General features: G+C 40.1%; 1 long non-coding RNA gene across 1 annotated transcript; it reads left to right on the forward strand.

The window, feature by feature from the left end:
* Window positions 1-1,189: 1,189 nt before the first annotated feature.
* LOC130992906 (uncharacterized) lies at window positions 1,190-17,869 on the forward strand. Its single transcript, XR_009091466.1, has 3 exons — window positions 1,190-1,324; window positions 16,222-17,391; window positions 17,607-17,869. It is a non-coding gene; the product is annotated as an uncharacterized LOC130992906 (long non-coding RNA).
* Window positions 17,870-19,584: the final 1,715 nt, after the last annotated feature.

Here is a 19,584-nt window from a genome sequence, read left to right on the forward strand (position 1 = left end):
TTTATTTTCAATTGGAATAAAGACTCAGTTTATGATGTTTATTTACTTTTCTCAGTTGGATTTGAGTTTTAGTTATTTAAGTATTGAAATCTTATGATTTTTATTCAAAGTGCATTTTATTATTTTAAAGAAAATTGGGGCGTCACATTTTTCATCTATGTCCACCAGATATGAAGTATACATCAACAGTTTATTGAAAGCGCATTCATATTCGGTGACCATTGCACCCCTCGGCTTCACATTCAAGAATTCATTCTATTTTTTCCAACATGACGTTCTCGTGATCTTCGCAACAAATTTACTGTAAAATTCATTCTATAGCTCGTATCCACTTGTAACACCCTGCAGTTTCTTTATTACTTATAATTAAGAATCACTATTGAGAGTACTGAGATATTGGCATTAGCTTATTAAGAGAACCGAGATGAAGTTTCTCAATAGATGAGATGTGAGTATTTTAAAAATTTTGATGATGGATCTAGTGAGTGAATTACCTTGAGAGGATGAGTTTCGATAGAGATGCTGATTAAAAAGAGAAAAGAATATAGTTTGTGTTTCCGATTAAGGAAGCATAATTATTTTTTTGAGATGATTTATAGTGTTAAGAGTTACTATGATGAAACTTGACTAGAAATAGAGTCGAGGTGAGTGAGTGAGAATCACTATAGAAATAGAGTCAGATTCGTGAGACGATTAGATTGACGTGAGATTTTGACTGATTGTAATGTTACGTTTAAGTGAGATCATTTGATTGATTGTTATGTGACCTACTTGATACATGTGTATTATGATTGAGTGATTTGTGATTTTTCTAAGCATGATAGCACCCGAGATTAATTTTAAAATTCATAACAAACGGATTAATTTTAATTGGTGAGTAGTAATGTTACTATTGATATTATAATTTTCCTAGGTGAATTTTTCGAAGTTTATTTTTCTGAGATTGTTGCGAGGTGAATATATGTGTACCCAAGTGTTATAATTATTTTTGGTCACATGAGTGCCTAATAAATAGATTTGATTTAATTAGTAAGTGATTTGATAAATCAATTTTTCACTACACATTTTACTATACAATTTTTACCATTTTCATTAATTATTACTTTAACCTAAGATATTTACTTAGCAAGTGGCTTGGTGGCCAAGTTGTGCATTAAATGAACATAAAATGAGTTGGTAGCTTATGTCGCAAGCTTATCAGTTATCATTTAAACAAAACAAAAATTTTCTCTCTCTTTTCCCCCTCTTGAATCAAGAGCAAGGATTGAAGGAGTTCTCAAGATTGAGCTAAAGAGAAGATTTTGATTTATATTCAAATTATTGAGTAAGTGTTGAAACTTAGATCTAATTATATTTGTGATAGATATGAGTGTATATGGATAGATCAAGCAAAAAAACACCACCCTTTTTAATTCTTTAAATTTTCGAAAATTAGGGTTCTTGCCCTTCAAAAAAATTTGTTTTTATTTTCTTAAATTGAGGTTACATTTATGTAGTTGGGATCATATTGAGTCTACTTCTATATGCAAGGAATGAATTTAAAATGAATTGTGAATTTTCAAATGAGTTAGTTTGTGTAAATTTGGGAAACCTTGATCTTGAGGATGGATCGATGAAGTGATGATTGATATATGTTATTGAGGATGCTAATATGATATTTGATGGATTGGATTGACGATTGAGATGGATTGGTGGAATTTGAAGTGAGTTAGTTTGATGGAATTTGGGCATATGTGTTTCTATGCTTTAATTTACTAATTGTTGGCTTATATGTGTAATTAAGTGAGTTAATTTGATAGATCTAAGGTTGAATTGATGATTTATGCATGTTTGAAGATTTTGAAAAAGTTTAGTTTACCTAAAATTGGGACTTTATTATATATGTGCTAATTTATTAAATTAGCTATGTATAATTGATATTGAGCATGATAAAAATGATAATTTATGATCAATTTGATTAATTATTAAGAATGCCTAAAATTGGTTAAGTTTAGTTTGCTAATTTTAGGGAGTTTTGATTAATGAGATCAATACTTGAATTGATAATGATTATGTGTTAATTAGACTACTAGGAAGGTGAAAGCATGATTAAATTGGTATATGATAATGAGATGTGAAAATTTCACCGAGTTAGTTTGCATGCATATAAGAGATCTTGTATATGAGATGAGTTATGAGATGAATGTGTCTATATGTGGCTTATTGACGATGAATTGAGCCTATATATGAAAGATGAGACGAAACGAATCATTCCCTAAAAATCTAGGAAGTGACCGAATGCATGCCTAGAAAGTGGAAGCCGAGTTTGATTTTTCTTGAGTCGTTTGATCATGTATTCATGTTCTTGTGTATTATGTAACATCCCAAATATTTAGATTTATATATAAGTTGAATTATTAGTATTTTCTTTTATAGTTTTTTTTAGATAATTACATGAAACATATAGATGTGCACCATTTATTTATTTTATTATTATTATTATTATTATTATTATTATTATTATTATTATTATTATTATTATTATTATTATTATTATTATTATTATTATTATTATTTCGATTCCTATTAGAACTAGAACTCTTTTATCATCTTTATTCCTTATCCTTGGAGATAAACGTAGAATATAATTTTATACATATCAAATACTTAATTAGACTTCTATTAGAAACTTTATAATTAATATATATTTTTTTCTTAATCACATCATAAGTGGTGGTTGCCGAATTTTTTAGTAGTTAACTAAATTTTGATATTTAATTAGTTTATATTAAAACCTTAAATGAGTTAGATTAAATAGTTTAATTCCACTATCCTTATATTTCTCCAAATTATGAAACAATGTTAATTCTTAAGTTTTTCATAATATTTTTTTTTTTTAGAACAAAGCCACCACTTTATAAATCAAGCAAGAGAATCAACAAGAGTACTGGGGACAACACCAGTAAAGAAAGAAACATTGCGGAAAACAGTAGCATGCTTAGCTAATTTATCAGCAATACTATTACCCTCCCTGGGAGTCCAGCTGTAGGAAACACGACGGAAGCTAGCAGCAATCTCACAAATATCCCACAAAGTAGCACCCACATAAGAGAAGTTAGTGGAAGAGTTGGTGAGCTTCCAAAAGAGGTTCTGGCAGTCCATTTCTACAATAACATCCTCTTTCCTCCACTTTTTGCAAAGACGCAGACCCTCCGCAACAGCCAAGCCTTCCCCTTCTTCAGTCGTAAACGCTCCTTCCACAAAGCCGAACCGGCATCCAGAAACCACACCGTCCGCATCCGTAAGCACAGCTGCCAAACCCACACCCACACCTCTAGCAAAAGCGGCATCACAGCTCACCTTCCACTGGTTTTCCTCACACCTTAAAGAGGGGGCACGAGAGACCCGGGCCTGTGAAGTACTCACGATTTTGCTCCACAGTGAACGCTGCGCGATCGAGAAGCAATCTTGATGGCTAAGGGTTTTATCTTGGAAAGTTCTCAAGTTTCTAGCATACCACACAGTCCAACAGAGGACGACAAAGAGATTTTGGGTTTCTTTAGGATGATTCTCACGGAAGAAGTCGAACCAATCTTTGATGGAGCACAACGCCGAAGCAGGTAGAGGCTGAAGGCGAAGAGGCGAAGCCGCCCAGAAAAACAGAGCCCACGGGCAATCTCGAAGAGCATGTTCCAAAGTTTCTTCATGAATACCACATCTTTTGCAGATCGGATCAATCCTAATGGATCGTTGGCGAAGATAAGTAGTCGTCGGGATGGCCCCACTCAAGCATCTCCACATAAATAATTTGACTTTCGGGATAACATCCATCTTCCAAACCCATTTCCACAAGGCATCATTCGAGCAAGATGACGTCGGGTCAGAGCGTTGTTTAAGCATGCACGCAAGATGATAGCCAGATTTCATCGTGTAGCAGCAAAACTTTGCCGCCGGCCAGAAAATCCGATCAGGGACATGCTGATTGCGGAGCAAGTGATCCCCAAACTTCCATTGATCCCCATCCGGGAAGATCATAGCAATCTTCTCCCTATCCCAGTTCTCATTATCCTCGGAAAACAGATCCACCACACACCTCTCCCTCCAAACTTCACTAACACAGCCCTTCGTAAAAGACCCGTCTCCATCCGGCAGCCACGCGTCCTCACCAATCCGGACTCTTCTACCATCCCCAATTCGCCATGCAATTCCTTCCGCCAACAAGTTCCGTCCTACAACCAAGCTTCTCCACGCAAAAGAGGGATTATGGGCATTGGGTGCAAGGAGGAAATCAGACCTCGGGTAATACCTGGCTTTAAGGGAACGTGCCAAGAGAGAGCCATCAGCATGCTGCAAACGCCATGCCTGTTTAGCGAGCATGGCCTGATTAAACAGGCTAATGTCCCGAAATCCGAGGCCACCTTGAGATTTTGGTATGCAGAGCCGTTTCCAGCTACGCCAATGGATTCGGCGTTCATCATTCTTTTGGCCCCAAAAGAAGCTAGCAGCCAAACTGTTAAGTTGCTGACAGAGTTGATCCGGAAGGCAAAAACAACTCATGAGGTACGAAGGAATAGAATGCAATACAGATTTGATGAGAACAACCTTGCCTGCTCCGGAAAGATATCTCATCTTCCAATCCTTGGTTTTTTTACGGGTCCTATCCACCAACATCTGGAATATTTCAGTTCTGGAGCGCCCCACCGTGCTAGGAATCCCAAGATATTTCCCATTAGAAGTACCTCTACTAACGCCAAGTTGGTCAGCAAGGCTTGTCCGAAGCTCCTCAACAACTCCTCCGCTAAAAGTGATTGAGGACTTGTCTAAACTCACCATTTGACCAGAAACACCTTCATAACCAGAAAGAATCTCCTTAACCTTCTCAATCTCTTTGTGACAAGCCCTCCCAAAGATGATGCAATCATCAGCAAACAACAGGTGGCTAACTCTCGGGCTCGAGCGGCCAAGACGAGCCCCGTTCAACAAGTTCTGGGTTTCTGCTCTTCGAAGGAGACCTGAAAGTGCTTCAGCAACAACAAGAAGAGATAAGGAGAAAGGGGGTCTCCTTGCCGTAAGCCCCGGCTAGGAGCAAAAGAATCGCCAGGAAAGCCATTCACCAACACTTGAAAAGAGACCGTCGTAACACACCGCATAATCAAAGCAACAAAAGATTCATGGAACCCCAAACGACTCATCATAGCTTCTAAGAAACCCCACTCGACGCGATCATACGCCTTAGCCATATCAAATTTAAAAGCAAAAACACCTTTCTTACTAGCCTTGTTAATTTTCATCATGTGGAAAATTTCAAAAGTTAAGAGGGCATTATCGGTGATATGACGACCTGGAACAAAGGCAGATTGGTGTTCGTTTATAATATCAGGTAGAACCATTTTGAGTCTATTAGTAATGACCTTAGAAATTATTTTGTACACCACATTACACAAACTAATAGGGCGGTAGTCAGCTGGACAAACACAATTTTTTTTCTTTGGGATGAGGCAGATATAAGTGGAATTTAGCGGACCCGGACTCGCCCCCCCATTCAGGATACTAAGTAAAACAGGTAACAGATCAATACTAAAAAAATTCCAACAAGAGGAGTAAAAAATAACCGGCATACCGTCCGGTCCAGGCGCTTTCAGAGGGTGCATCTGTTTAAGCGCAGAGACAATCTCAGCGGCGGTGTAGGGGGAGGTGAGCACCCTGTTCATTTCCGAAGTGACTACAGGTTCAACAGCTTGAAGAATCGACGCAGGATCAAGGGTATGGCCAGCCAAAAAAATTTCCTGAAAGTACTCCTGAAACACCCTCTCAATCTCCTTATTGATCTTAGTAACTCGCCCATCGGGACATTGGATATGTTTAATGTGATTGCGTTTTTTCCTTCCCGCTGCAACTTTATGGAAGAACCCGGTGTTGCGGTCCCCCTCCGCAAGCCAGTCCGCACGGGACCGCTGCTTCCACATAATCTCCTCCTTGTTAAGCAAGTCGTCAAGCTCCTAATCAACCTGCATCTGTTCATCTTTAGTATTTGCATCACAATAGGGTCTCTGCAACTCCGCTAGCCTTTGACGGAGCAAGGCTGTAGTCTTCCTAATATGCCCAAATTCATGCCTCTCCCAAAGCTTCAATTCTCTTCCCATATCAGCTAGCTTTTGTTTGGTGTCATTAGCGGTAGAGAAGCCTCCACCCATGTTCCATAAATCTTCACACACAAGTTTACAAGGATCATCCTTTAACCACATCGCCTCGAACCGAAACGGGCGACTCCGATAAGGATCTTCAACCTCCAGCGTCTCATCACAGAGAAAAAGAGGGCAATGGTCACTGGATTTCCTTGGAAGATGAGACACCTTATACCCCATATGCTCGTCAATCCACAAGCTGCTTCCAAAAAATCTATCAGTCCTTTCCATGATATGAGCATCACCCTGCTGGTTATTTGACCAAGTATACGGATCACCCTCGTAGCCCAAGTCAATAAGCCCACAGTGATCAATGACATCCCGGAAAGCTTGGAGTCTAGAGTCCGCCTTCGCCTGCCCACCCCGCTTCTCAAAATGATAAAGAGTTTCGTTGAAGTCCCCACCGCAAATCCATCTCGTGTTGCACAACGGGAGTAGACGCATCATAAGATCCCAGGTAAGCTTGTGATCCTCCGTGCGGCTCCACCCATAAATCCCACAAAAATCCCACTGCTCAGGAAAGCTAGAGCCAGACACTTGAGCCAAAATATGGTTGGTAGAATGAGATTTGATATCCAGGATAATATCATCTGTCCAGAGGAGACAAAGCCCCCCACTCCGCCCGCTTCCATCACGCGAGCAATCAACAACAAAGAAATTTTCAAAAGCAGCCTTGGATAGGATCGACTGCCACTCATCACGGACAAGCTTTGTTTCCATTAAGAAAACAATGCTGGGTTTCTTTTGTTTGGTTAACCAAACCAGCTGACGAACTGTCGATGGGTTCCCAAGCCCTCGACAGTTCCAAACTAGCGAATACATTGTGCCCGGCGGGATTGCTCCAAAGCAATCTCCGCCGATAGTGCAGCTAAGGTGGTAGAGTCAGTAAGAAGGGTTCCCTTGAGTCGTTTCTGAACAAGATCAACATCTTCCTTATTGACAAAAGAAACGTCATTTTCCTCCTCGCGCAAATGACGTTTTCTGGAAATATCCATAGGAAAAGGGCTCGCAGGTTTGGGAGGGTCAGTTTCAGTAGTGGTAGTGGTTGGGTTCCTCTGATGTCTGGATCATTTTTTGGGAGTAGAGGTTGTTGGTAAAGCTGGGCCCGGTATGTTGGAGTGGAGGGTACTCGTGGAGTGAGGGATGTTAAGTCGGGCTATAAGATCTTTGGTTGGTGTGTAACGGTCTGTGGCTTCAGGTAAACTAAGGACTTTTGATGTGAGATGAGTTTTTTCGGGATTGATAGCATCTGCATCAGGCTGTCGAAAAGTATGGTAGGAATCTGAAGATGTGTGAGTGCATGAGATTTTATGGGGATTGGTAGCAGCTTTAGTGAGGTTTGTCAGAGGGGTTTTTTTGTGAGGGGAGGTGGTGGTAAGGAGGGGAGAGTTCTCAGGGGACGGATTGTAGGAAAGGGTGGTGGGCGTGGCTTTGAGAAATAGCCAACGGGGCCAGGTTTTCGACGGGCATTCGGGAGTTGAGTAGCAGCAGCAGCGTCTGTTTAGCCCTATTTTGTGATGAATCTCTGGGTGTTTACGTGTTATATTGACTTTTATTTTGGTCTCTTTCACTTAAGAGTTGAATGATTTGAGCTTTTGTGCTAATTTTGTTGTCTCAGGATTTTGTGCTCAAATTGATTGATATGTGGACAAAAATAAAGTCAGAATTTAGTTGATTGGTTTGAATAAGAATCGAAGTTTGTCTCGATACGAGTTCGTAGGCGAAAACGGATCCAAAATCCGACTTGAAACGAGGGAGAACAGGCCAAAACAAAACCGCTGCGCATTGCAGTAGACGGCGGGCGCCGTGGGACGGCGGCCGCCGTGCCCATTCTGCGAAAGGCCCTCACGGCGGCGCCGTTACACGGCGGCGGCCGCCTCTGTGCAGATCCGACAGTACGTTTTTTCGATTAAAAACCCCTTTCTAGGGTTTTACTTTATCATTCTCGTCTCCAGCAACCTCTAGGGGCGATTTCCACCATTTTCTTTGGGTTTTTAGAGTTTCAAAACAATTACTTTCGATTGTGGATTCATTGGATTGCTTTGGATGTCAATTAACATTTCATCGGATTGGATTTCCTTGAATTGCTACGTTTTGTAAGAACTCCTTTTGATTCTCTTTGTTTTATGAATCCTTTGGTTATTGAATCTTTTGTTTCTTGTCTTTGATGATTATGATGATTGAAGATCATTGTTGTTGATTCTATATTCTCTTGGTTATATGAATCTTTTGGTTAATTAAGTTTTGTGTTTTATGCTTTGATGAATGTGATGATTGGAGATTATTATTGTTGAGTTTAGATAATTTTGGATTATATGAATCCTTTGGTTAATTGAATCGTTGTTTTATACTTTTGATGGATGTGATGATTGGAGATTATTGTCGTTGAGTTTAGATAATCTACGTGATTCGTAGTTCGTTGCTATTGCTTACGTTTTTCCCTTTTTGTTGTTGAAGGTTTAGATATTTCTTTTTATGGAGATTAAGATTTTCTTTGCATTAGAATCTTATGCTTGATTGAGTTTCTTGCCTAGGTAGTTATTAATCTTTGATGTTTACAAGTTTATGATCGTTTGGTTTAGTGTTGGAGTTGGAAACTCTAGTTGATTTCGTTAATGTTCAAATGCCATGTTCTAGTTAGTTCGTCGCTGAGTTACTTGCGGAATTCTCTTTGATTGTGTGTGTTTGCTTAACATTCATTTGATTAAATGTTAATATGTTATTTCGCCTAGATAATCGTTGTTTATGGTGTTGAATTGATGATTGCTTTCTAGATTGCTAGTTTAGAACCTTAGCTTTGTTTACCTTCTTGCGTTCTTATTGGCTTCCTATCTTTTGCCTAGTTAACTTTATATGCTTTATTTTAATTACGCATTAGTTAATCGGAGAGAAAGTGTCAGACCCAATTACCCGATTAGAGTGTTTAGATTTCTTTTAAGTTTCTTGTGAGCAATACGATTAGAGCCCTGCTAAGTCTTCCTTGTGAGACGACTTGAGTCACCTTACCACCCTAGGACGACCTCGTATAAATTCGAGTCCATCCGTTAGGTGTTTTTGGATGAGTCAAATTTTGGCGCCGTTGCCGGGGAAGGCTTTAGGCATTTGATTGTGTTGCATTGTTTTCCGTGTTTATTTTTGTTTATTTCTTTTGACTCGGTTATTTTCTCCCTCCGGTGCGTTTGATTTGTTTGTTCGTGTTGTGTATGCAAGGACGTAGAAGCTTGAAGAGAAAGCTTGCACCTTACTACGACAACATTCATCGACCTCGGGAGGTTCTTTCAAGCCTGGAGAAGGAGTCCGAGTCCAGTTCGAGAAGTTTTGTGGAATCACAGTTTCGAGAGAAAAATTGTGAAGAGAGAATTGCTTCCAATCCCATTCTGGAAGCTTTTGAGGAGACACTTTCAGTGCATTCTGAAAAAGAAGAAGAAGCTTGGCCCAATCCTGACCAAGAAGCAATGGCGGAGAAGAATGTTCAGTACATGGGAGATTTTTCCAGACCAGTTATTGGGACCACTAGCACGTCAGCTATAGTGCTTCCCACGGCGGTCCGAAATTATAATCTGAAGCCCAATGATTCAAACCTGTTGCCGCTCTTTTATGGGATGCCCAGTGAGGACGCCTTGCAGTTCATCCGTGATTTCTGCACCCAAGTGCAGACCTTCCCACTGCTGGAACTCACCGAGGATCAGTTGAGACTCAAGTGCTTGCCCTACGCACTCAAGGACCGGGCGAGAACGTGGTTGCTGTCCCTGCCGCCGAACTCCATCACTACATGGGGAGAGGCGTGTGAGAAGTTCATGCTCAAGTACTACCCTAATCACAAGACTCAAGAGATTAGGAGCCAAATTATGGACTTCATGCAAGGAGCTGACGAGCCTTTCCACGAGGCTTGGGAGAGATTCCAAGAGCTCCTCCGCCAGTGCCCGCAGCACCAGCTATCACCCGTCATGTTGATGCAGTTCTTCTATGACGGATTGATCCAGACGGCACAGTTTATGGTGGACAGTACAGCAGGGGGCAACATTGCCCGGAAGACAGCTGATGAGCTCAAAGGGATTTTCGAAACACTTGCCGCGAGTTCTCAACAGAAATCAGTTAGAGGAAGGAGGGTTGAAGCCAATGCAGTAGCTCCCAACAATGAGCTTCAGAAGCAAGTAGCGGACCTGATGAGGCAAGTACAACACCTCACGATGAACCAGGTGAAGGCTCCACCAGTTCATGCGCCACCAGCAGAAGGATGTAGCATATGTGGCGATTTTGGTCATGGAACAAACGCGTGCCATCGCATGGGGGAATGCACACCTGAAGGAGAAGCAGAGGTCTATGCTGCTCAGAGCTATCCGGGGAGGCCTCAATTTGAACAGAGGCCCGTGTTTAATCAAGGGCAACAAAATTCCAACTCGGGTTGGAGAGCTCAGCAGCAGAACTACACTCAAGCTTATCAGCAACAGCAGCCCCCGCAGTATCAGCAGTATCAACAGTTTCCTATACAACAAGGGAATTTTCAGCAGCAGCAGCAGCAGCAATACCAGAATGCTCCCCAACAGTTTCAGAAGCAAGCTCAACCACAGAAGCCGTCTCTCGAGGACACCATGCAGTCTTTCATGGAGATGACCAAACAGAACATGGAGTCTCAGAGTGCTACCATCAAGCGTCTCGAGACTACAGTTGGGCAACTTACAGGAGCCCTGAATCAGCTGCAGCAAGAACAGCCGACCGAAAAGTTCCCGAACCAGGACAAACAGCCGCATCAAGCTCATGCCGTTGAGGTAGTCAAGGACAAGGCCCCAATAACCATGGGGAGATGGAGAAGCAAAACTGTGCAGGCAATCAAGGCTACCCAATGCCCCAGTGAGCCACTGCCACCCGTCACTGTTGCACTAGACCAACCACCACCCAAGCAAGGAGATCCAGGTAGCTTTATTTTTGATATTAGCTTAGGTGGGGTTGAAAAGGTTTTGGGAATGCTTGATTTGGGCGCGGCAGTCAATTTGATGCCGCTTGATATTTTTGAGAGGTTGGGAAATAAAGAGCTGAAATGCACGAACATTAAGATAGAGCTAGCTGACGGCTCCATTAGCAGCCCACGAGGCCTTGTTGAGGATGTTGAGGTGGTCGTGAGGGGGATTAGTGTTTTCACTGATTTTGTTGTACTTGATGAGGGAAAAGGGATTAGAGGCGAGAATGGGCATCTCGTGCTACTTGGCCGACCCTTTATGGCTACCACCCGTACTCGCATCGATGTGGGTACGGGAACTGTAAGTATGGTAGGGGCGGGTAGAGCGGTAACATTCTCTGTTTTTGATCAAAAACCTACTACCCCCACTCGCTTAATTCAAACCTGCTCTTATGTTGAAGCATTTGATGCTTTGGATGAGAACTATATTGTGCAGGAATTCCTTAATCAGCTGCAGGAGGAGGACGAGATCGTGGAGGAATTCCTTGCTAACCTGCAGGATGAGGCTGACATTGAGCAGGAATCTCTGGATAAGCTGCACGAGGAATATGACATAGAGCAAGGCTTCCTGTCTGCCTTGCCACTGGAAGAGAAGCTCGATGAGGTTGTGTCACTCAATCTCCTTGGATGGGTGGATAGAGGAGCATCTCATGATATGAGCATGGAACGCTCATTTGGAGGACCCGCAGCTGCAATTCAAAAAGATGTGTTTACAAGGGCGCTAAGACAGCTGGAGCTCCAATCGGATTTTGGTTAAGGGACCTTCTTAGTCGGGCTGGCGACTTAAAAACTAGCGCTGCATGGGAGGCAACCCATGTTTTCTTGCTTTTTCTGGTTTCATTTTTCTGTCGTTTTGTTTGTGTTGTGTTTTGTTGCATCTGTTGTTTGGTGCAGGTTGTTGCGTTGGAGACTGCTTGTTCTTTGGATGAGAGAGAGGCAAACATCGTGGGACACTACAGACTCACCACTGGATCGGTATTTAGGGAAGTTTCCTCCTTCACCCCTCTTTTTGTTTGCACTGAGGACAGTGCCAGAGTTTAAGTGTGGGGGGGGGTGTTTGTTGGTAGTTGTGATCCTATGGGTGCCTTTTTGTTGTGTTTTTGGGCTTTCTTGTGTGGGGCAAATGGTCTCCTTTATCTTGATTGTTGTTTGACTTCAAGTAATAATGCACACTTTGATGATTTGTTCACAAGTAAATTTCATGCTTTGTGTTGGCTTGGTTGCTATCTTTGTCTCTCAGGCTATGCATATTCCTCTCTTGATGTAAGTTGTTTAATGTTTTGGATGCAACACCCTTATGAGCTATTCTTGACGTGATTTGTCCGGTAGATGCTAGAGGGAGTGTTTTCATTGTGATAGCCTACGATCTTATCCCTTGAGTTTGAATGTTGGTTTGTTGTGAAGTTTTCTATAGCTTTGGGTCTCTGCTCCTCTGACAGTAGTGTTATGAGCATGGAAAACCATGTGAGAACATTTTGGATTACCTCCAAAAGTGTTGATCTCACGAAAGTTGGCCCATCTATTTAGAATGGAATAACATCACCTTTAAAAGAAAGATGTATAAAATTTGATTTGGTTTGATTGTTTATCATCTTCAAGGAAAATGGGATTTGATTATAAAGGCAATCACATTAGGGAATTCACCTCTAGCGGAGAATTGGGTCTGATCGGATTGAATTGTATCATGTGGTTGTTGCTTCTTAAAGTCTTAACAATGAACATCTCGTGAGGAATGTGAAAGGCTAAGAGACTTAGATTGGTTGGAGATGTGAATGGTGAGGAAGTTTTCTTGTGAACTATCTTTTGGTGTCGTGACTTTGCTTGAGGACAAGCAAAGGATCAAGTGTGGGGGGGTTGTTTAGCCCTATTTTGTGATGAATCTCTGGGTGTTTACGTGTTATATTGACTTTTATTTTGGTCTCTTTCACTTAAGAGTTGAATGATTTGAGCTTTTGTGCTAATTTTGTTGTCTCAGGATTTTGTGCTCAAATTGATTGATATGTGGACAAAAATAAAGTCAGAATTTAGTTGATTGGTTTGAATAAGAATCGAAGTTTGTCTCGATACGAGTTCGTAGGCGAAAACGGATCCAAAATCCGACTTGAAACGAGGGAGAACAGGCCAAAACAAAACCGCTGCGCATTGCAGTAGACGGCGGGCGCCGTGGGACGGCGGCCGCCGTGCCCATTCTGCGAAAGGCCCTCACGGCGGCGCCGTTACACGGCGGCGGCCGCCTCTGTGCAGATCCGACAGTACGTTTTTTCGATTAAAAACCCCTTTCTAGGGTTTTACTTTATCATTCTCGTCTCCAGCAACCTCTAGGGGCGATTTCCACCATTTTCTTTGGGTTTTTAGAGTTTCAAAACAATTACTTTCGATTGTGGATTCATTGGATTGCTTTGGATGTCAATTAACATTTCATCGGATTGGATTTCCTTGAATTGCTACGTTTTGTAAGAACTCCTTTTGATTCTCTTTGTTTTATGAATCCTTTGGTTATTGAATCTTTTGTTTCTTGTCTTTGATGATTATGATGATTGAAGATCATTGTTGTTGATTCTATATTCTCTTGGTTATATGAATCTTTTGGTTAATTAAGTTTTGTGTTTTATGCTTTGATGAATGTGATGATTGGAGATTATTATTGTTGAGTTTAGATAATTTTGGATTATATGAATCCTTTGGTTAATTGAATCGTTGTTTTATACTTTTGATGGATGTGATGATTGGAGATTATTGTCGTTGAGTTTAGATAATCTACGTGATTCGTAGTTCGTTGCTATTGCTTACGTTTTTCCCTTTTTGTTGTTGAAGGTTTAGATATTTCTTTTTATGGAGATTAAGATTTTCTTTGCATTAGAATCTTATGCTTGATTGAGTTTCTTGCCTAGGTAGTTATTAATCTTTGATGTTTACAAGTTTATGATCGTTTGGTTTAGTGTTGGAGTTGGAAACTCTAGTTGATTTCGTTAATGTTCAAATGCCATGTTCTAGTTAGTTCGTCGCTGAGTTACTTGCGGAATTCTCTTTGATTGTGTGTGTTTGCTTAACATTCATTTGATTAAATGTTAATATGTTATTTCGCCTAGATAATCGTTGTTTATGGTGTTGAATTGATGATTGCTTTCTAGATTGCTAGTTTAGAACCTTAGCTTTGTTTACCTTCTTGCGTTCTTATTGGCTTCCTATCTTTTGCCTAGTTAACTTTATATGCTTTATTTTAATTACGCATTAGTTAATCGGAGAGAAAGTGTCAGACCCAATTACCCGATTAGAGTGTTTAGATTTCTTTTAAGTTTCTTGTGAGCAATACGATTAGAGCCCTGCTAAGTCTTCCTTGTGAGACGACTTGAGTCACCTTACCACCCTAGGACGACCTCGTATAAATTCGAGTCCATCCGTTAGGTGTTTTTGGATGAGTCAGCGTCTTTTGGTGTTGGGTGTCTAGTTCGTTTGAGGGGTGAAGCCTTAAGAGCAGGTTCGTACTTAAGGTCATCATATTGAGTTCCATCTTCATCATCGTCAACACTCCTTTCGCAAGATCTGGTCTGGTGCCCAATAGTACCACATTTGTAGCAGTAGATAGGAAGGTTCTCATATTTTAGTGGAATCCAGAGCTTCTGTCCCTCGAACATAATAGTCACACCTCTCAGAAGGGGTTGAGAAACATCGAAACTAATTTTGAAGCGAGCAAAACACCCTTGATAGTTAGCTTCAAGATCCAGTTCGTCAATCACTCCAATTTTCTGGCCTATATTCTGAAGAGTGTCTTCCGTCATGCATCTCATGGGCAGGTCATACGCCCTTACCCAGAAAGAACAGTGGGTTAGTTTTATACTTGAGGGTTGAACCGCCCCATCAAGCGCCGCAATAGCGAGGAGGTTGCCATCAAAATGCCACGGCTGCCTCTTTATGACCCATTCTCTATCATCCTCGTTCTCAAAATTGAAGAGGAACAAGTTTTTCTTCCACTCTCGCCCCGTCACAGAGCAGCGAGATTTCCAGGACTTTGTCATAACCTCAATAAGATGATAGCCATTAGGGGGTTTTTGGCTCACCAGACGTCCAACCATGCAAGTGTTGGCTTGAGCAGAAGTAGGGTTATTGGGATGACAAGGGCCAATGTCCACAACTTCGGATTCCCGTTCAGTACGACTCTCTGGATTCGAGCCATACCCATAATCCCGCGAAGAACCTCCTCGCTCCATAACCTGAAATCAAAATAAAAAAGAAAAGAGAGCAAAAACACCAAACCAGAACAGCCGCCACCAAGAGAACCTATACACAAAAACAAGAAACACCCGCACAAGCAAAGGCTCGGAGGGGCAGAGAAAAGGAGACAGAAGACGAGGTCACAGAAAGATATGAGGACGACAAAAGGAAGTCAGAGGGGAGACACCAGTGAACAAAGATCAAGGTAGAGACGTCACGCCGCCAAACGAGTAGGACAAAACCTAAACCAAAACTCTAGAGAGGACAAAACCCTAAGGAGGTAGGGAACGAAAATTCATAACACTTTTGCTTATGACATAACTTTTGCTTTTCATATATATACACGCATATATACGATTATATTATAGAGTTGCTTATAGGATTTTTAGTTTAAGTTAGGATTCATATTGAAATGTTTTATCTATTTAATTAGGTGTGGTGCAATTAGGATCCTCGTTCCGGTTTTGATTGAATTTATAAGTCTCGATATTAAGGTGAGGGATTTTACGCTTATTCATATGGTTATATATGTTTTTATTATCGCGTTTGATTACTTGTTTACGTGCATCTTATGACTATGTTGTTATGTGTGATCATGGGACCTATGCCATTGATCTATGATGTTATGTGCGATCATGGGACCTAAGCCATTGATCTATGTTGATAAGTTGATCATGGGACCTAAGCCATTGATCTATGTATGTGTTTGGTCATGGGACTTAAGCCATCGACTCAAACTATGATTATGTTTGTCAAGGGGCTCCGGTCTCTTGGCGTATGTTTGCAAGTATGATAACGTGATTTGATTATATATGTGACGTATATGAATATTTTGTTATGTTCCTCACTGAGTATATTTTTCAATATACTCACCCCTTATCTTTTCAGTTTTGCAGTTTCAGAGTCGAAGTGGCCATGGAAGTGGAGAATGACTAGGGATAAGAATTTTACATAACATTTTAGTTGAACTTGTTAAGTTTTATTTTATTTTATTTTATGATACTACCTTAGTTTTGGCAAGTTGACTTTGAAATTAGTTTAAATTTTCTTTATAAATCAAGAAATTATTATTTTACTATCTTTTGTTCTCTAAATTTTTAAATAGTAAAGTTTATGAAAATTGGGGTGTTACATATTATGTGAGTCTAATGTGAATTTTCGAGAAATTTTCAACAAAGAAATCCAGAGTTTAGTTTGTCAAGAATGAGATAAAATGGCATAACTTGTTGATGTGAATTATTTTTGGATAAATGATTTAAGAATGTTTCATATTATGTCTTTGGCTTTCTAAAATAAATTTTTGGGAATTTTTCCCCAACTAAAATGTTTTCCGTTTTTTATAAAAAGTTTTTAAGTATGTTTGATATGATGTAAATCAATTCGATTAATTTTGTTGTGAGCTAATATGGAATTTATATTTCTTGTGTGTATGCTTATCTATATGTTTGTTGTCGATATAGTTTAGTTCTATATTGGGTGATAAGTCAAGAATCGAAATAGTATTTACTTAGGAAAAGTTTACGATATGAGATCGAGTTAGATGGAGTGTAGTGTTGGAATAGTACTAAGATAGGAATAGAGTTCTTAGTAAGGAAGTTTCTGACTGATTTCTTTTATTCTTATCATGAACTACTCTGATGTGATGATACCTGAAGATACAAGCAGAGGACGGAAGTAAGTTCACCCGAGTGCTACAAGACTAAGCTAAGTTTGTTATGTGGGCATTATTTTACTATACGTATATAGAGATCCCCTGCGTGTCTTAGGCCTCTTATACGAAATGAAATGAAAGATATGATTTAACTGTTCAGTTTCTGTTTGATGAAAACTACCAATGATGAATGATAGAGTTAAAGTTATGTTTAAACTAATTGACTTGCCAATTTTTGATGATGATGAGCTTGTATGTTACCCTCTACTGATGAGACGAATTCGGTCCTGCTACAAGCGGAATTTTATGCACAGAGGTGACTGTGAGCCATCTATCGGGTCGGCCGGTCATGGTACCTGAGAGGGAGGCCTACTTCTCAATACCTTTGATGATGAGTTGTAGATGTGGTACATACATGATGAATATTTTTACTGCAGTCGTTTATTATGATGTTTATGATTAAAATTTTCATGCACATGTTCGTTTATACTAAAATCCCTGTGTTTTGCTCGAATTGTGACAAGTTCAATTAATAGTTCTAAGAGCAAGCTTTCATTTGTTTTTCGGCATATGTCCATTGAGTATTCTGTACTCAGCCCTGCATGTATTTCTAAACGTGCAGGATAAGCGAGGAGGGAGATTGGACTGGTGCTGGTGGGGACTTTGTTTCGAATGATGTTTCCTTTTGCCGTATTTCTATTTCTTATGGTAGTACCGTAATGATGGAGTTTATTTTGGATTTGATAAAGGAATATACTCTTAGCTATATGTCTTCATACATATAGTCTATTCACGTTTTACTGTGATACTCTGCATTTTATGAACCATTGTAAATATTGAACTATTTCCACTTTGTAAATATTGTCGAGAATCTTGATACTTTTGTGATTTATGCTTAAATTACTCTATTTTCAAGGGTTTGTATGTGCGTGTTTTAAGATAATCTTCTGGAAATTGGTGCGTTTTATGGTGTATTCTATGCTTAGCAGGAGATTTAGGCTTTCGCGATGGAAGAATGCAATTTTGGAGAATTTTGGATGAATTTGGCGTTTTCTAGGTGTTCTGGTATCCAGAGCAGAGAAATCACCATTCCTCTGGAGTCAGAGAAATCAATCTCCACTGCAGCGAAGTCAACTCACCAGAGCAGAGAAACCAATCGCCAGAGAAGTCGATAGTCAGAGCAGAGGGGAGAGAAGCCAGTGCAGCGGAATCGAGAAGCCAGAGAAATCACGAATACAGTGCAGAGGAATCGAAGTTCCAGTACAGAGAAATCAAGAGACCAGAGCAGAGGATTCACCCATTCCTCTGCAGAGAAGCGCCAGCATCAGAGAAGTGAAAAGCCAGAGAAATCACCATTTCTTTGGTGATCCCCATTCCGATGGCGACTCATTTCTCTGGCGAGGTCAGAGAAATCATCCATTCTTCTGGCGCGACCCATTCCTCTGGCGAGAGCTGCGAATTCGGCAAGAGTAGGAGTATTTTCCAGAAGCGCGCATCCAGCTGGAGAGTTGCCTTATTTTACACGATTCTATTACCTTTAGAATTCTACTTTGCATGGCAACTTCCATGGTGATCAAAGGAAATCTGAAATCTATAAATAGGTCCTCTTTTGACCTATTACCATAGACCGAAAACCCTAGCATTCATATTTCAGTTTTATAGGTTTAGAATATTTTAGCTTTCTAGTTTTCAAGGCTTGGATCAAGATTGGAGATTCAAGTCGCTACTTCAGTTTTCATTCGGTTTTTATACAATTTGTTTTTACAATTGCGTTCAATTTAATTATGTTTATGTTTGATTTTATTATGTCTGGCTAGTTTCCTTTAGCTGATTCTAGGGTTTGTAAATAGTTGATTGAATTTATGTGATTTATTTGTTAATACCTTTGTGCCTTCCAGTTTATGATTCATAATTCCTGGTGCTTAATTTCGTGTGAATTATTTGGCCTATAGTTTGCATGTTTAGCTATTCGGTTTGAGACCTAGCGGAGATAACTGTTTAGCGGATTCAGGAATGTATGATATGATTTTAACCTTGAGACCTAGCGGAGATAGGTGGATCATAGGGAGCTATTCTTAGGAGCTTTTGGGAGTTAGTAGATTTTCTTGAGACCTAACGGAGATAGATAATTTACTAATCTACAATCGTTGCTGCTCTAGCGAGAGTAATTGATTAATTAAGTGATCTCTCATCATAACTGGATTAAAACTGGTACATGGGATTAATAGATTTATTGCGTAGATTTAGTTAATGAATTTACTACCCTAGGATCAGTTGTCTTTTAATATTTGATTCTTCTACGTGTTTTGATTTATTGTTATTTGCGTTTTAGTTCAAGTAAATCAATCTCTACTTTCGTTTACCTGCATACTGTTAGTGTCTGTTTAGGAAATAGATAGAGTAATTTCGTTTTACAGTCTCTGTGGATACGATACTTGGTTACCAATTTGTGCTACAATTGCACCGTGTTAGTTGCGGTAATTTGTTGCTAATAATTTAGTGATCTTTGAACTTATGAAGCCGATGATATTTATATCTTTGAGATGTTATTATTGTTGCTTGCCTTAGCATGTTTTATTGTGAGCTTCCGCTTGATGTTC

This window comes from Salvia miltiorrhiza, chromosome 7 (assembly GCF_028751815.1).
Source record: "Salvia miltiorrhiza cultivar Shanhuang (shh) chromosome 7, IMPLAD_Smil_shh, whole genome shotgun sequence".
Lineage (NCBI taxonomy): Eukaryota > Viridiplantae > Streptophyta > Magnoliopsida > Lamiales > Lamiaceae > Salvia > Salvia miltiorrhiza.